Source organism: Octopus sinensis, linkage group LG18 (genome assembly GCF_006345805.1).
Source record: "Octopus sinensis linkage group LG18, ASM634580v1, whole genome shotgun sequence".
NCBI lineage: Eukaryota > Metazoa > Mollusca > Cephalopoda > Octopoda > Octopodidae > Octopus > Octopus sinensis.
The window spans coordinates 29,026,755-29,029,254 of NC_043014.1; the positions used below are offsets into that span (position 1 = coordinate 29,026,755).

A 2,500-nucleotide genomic window follows, 5' to 3' on the forward strand; every position below is an offset into this window, starting at 1 on the left:
TGGCTTTTTTCAGTTTCCGTCTACTAAATCCACTTACAAGACTTTGGTTGGCCAGAGGCTATAATAGATAATACTAGCCCAATATGCCACACAGAACCATGTGTTGGGGAAGGAAACTTCTTGCCACACAGCTACGCCTGCGCCTACTTAAAATATATAATAAAGTATGAAAAGTGAAAGGGTATTTAACAGATTCAAATTAGAGTCTATCTAATATTTACTAGCCCATTTAAGATTCTTAAAATATATTACACTCTAGCATGTATACACTATAATACTTAAAGTGTGAAAATGAAAGTAAAAGCTATTTTATTAAAAGATACAGGTGCTATCTAGCACTAATCTAAAGCAGAGTATGTTTAATCATTATCAATCATCTTTTAAAGTAAGGAACAAAACTATTTGGGAACTCATCTTATGCAAATTAACTAACATCAGAAACAAGATGTGTTTACTTCACATAGAGTACACTATATTGTATGCTATTTCATAATATTTCCGTATTTCTGGCAGCCGGATAAGAGGTCTGGTATTGTATGAATATTTGTAAAATGCAGTTTATTTTGCGAATATATCCTCGTATTTATATTAGATTGTATTATTTTTTTTTTTACTTATTTCACTGTATTGAACCCTATGTCAATTACATCAATATATATGGAAGATACATTGAAAAATACGTGTATTAAGCTCATAGTTTTTTAAACTGGTGAAGTATTCTACGTTACATATAGATATTATACTCAAGTTGTGTGTTTATTGTGTAATCCATGCTTGTGTTCGACAGATTAAATTGCAAGTTACATCATTGGTAGATAAAACAACAACTTTATTATCAGTTTACTATTATCATAAAACAGCCAAAAGCTTTATGTGAAAGATTTCTTTCCTTTATTAATGAGTTACAGTTTGCAATAAAAATAAAGCTCCATTGCAGGGGTAAATTATTATTTACCTTAATATTAATATTCGTACTTCTTAATGTATTTTGCGTTTATATTTGTGCTTATGTATGAGTGTATATTTATAACAAGCTAAAGGCATTACTGAGAGCGAGTCCGTTCACGGATCCATTGATTATTAATTGCTGAACTCAGATCTCTCGAGGCGTACTCTGTGCGCATGCGTAAAAGTTCCGAACATATTTGGATGACGGTTACGTTGGTTCGCCGTAAATTGCAGTAACTGTGTGCGTGTGTGTGTGTGTGTGTGTGTGTGTGTGTGGTGTGGTTTGGGATAATGAAAATGTTCTGGTTTGCGTTCGATTCTAGGCGGCGAGCTGGCAGAGACGTTAGCACGCCGGGCGAAGTGCTTCGCGGTATTTCGCCCGTCGCTACGTTCTGAGTTCAAATTCCGCCGAGGTCGACTTTGCCTTTCATCCTTTCGGGGTCGATAAATTAAGTACCAGTTACGCACTGGGGCCGATGTAATCGACTTAATCCGTTTGTCTGTCCTTGTTTGTCCCCTCTATGTTTAGCCCCTTGAGGGTAGTAAAGAAACATATATATGTGAGATGTGTGCAGAAAGCAAGGGAAAAGAACCCAAAACAAACAGATAAACAAAGGAATGAAAGACCGAAGCTGAACACGTGAAATGAAAGATTTCACCGTAGAAACCATTCGCTCCTCATAAGTATATTCAGTCTGTCCAACACCTGTACTGAGCTCCTCGATTGAGCTATGGTCTTTCCACTTCCACACTGAGCATATTTAATGAATATGCGTTTATGAGCGTGTGTGTGCGAGCATGTGTGTACTGTGTGTGTGTCTGCATGTGTGTATGTGCTTGTATGTATGTATGTGTGTATATACATTCATAATTATATACTTTTTCACTCTTTTACTTGTTTCAGTCATTTGACTGCAGCCATGCTGGAACACCGCCCTTAGTCGAGCAAATCGACCCCAGGACTTATTCTTTGTAAACCTAGTACTTATTCTATCGGTCTCTTTTGTCGAACCGCTAGGTTACGGAGACGTAAACACAGCAGCATCGGTTGTCAAGCGATGTTGGTGGGGGGACAAACACAAACACACAAACATACACACACACATACATATATATACACATATATACGACGGGCTTCTTTCAGTTTCGTGTACCAAATCCACTCACAAGGCTTTGGTCGGCCCGTGGCTATAGTAGAAGACACTTGCCCAAGGTGCCACGCAGTGGGACTGAACCCGGAACCATGTGGTTGGTAAGCAAGCTATTTACCACAGACCCACACCTATGTGTGTGTACATATCCATCCATCTATCTATCTATCTATCTATCTATCTATCTATCTATCTATCTAGAGACATGCATGTAGGTATATATATGTGTGTGTGTTTGTGTTAGCGACAGATGTCGTATTAATGTATTAATACGAAAAGAAATGCTTATCTCCACTTAAACGTGGATGTTCTACAAGAACAAACTTTACTGCGGTACTTAACAAGAGAGACACTCTCATATTGGCTTATTGGTACAAAATGCTCCACCAAAAAGCCAGTAT

The 2,500-nt window shown here is 37.6% G+C and overlaps 1 long non-coding RNA gene across 1 annotated transcript in view; it reads right to left on the minus strand.

Moving 5' to 3' along the window:
- LOC115221674 overlaps positions 1-2,500 on the minus strand; it is a 90,087-nt gene that overhangs the window by 66,086 nt on the left and 21,501 nt on the right. The window lies entirely within an intron of this gene.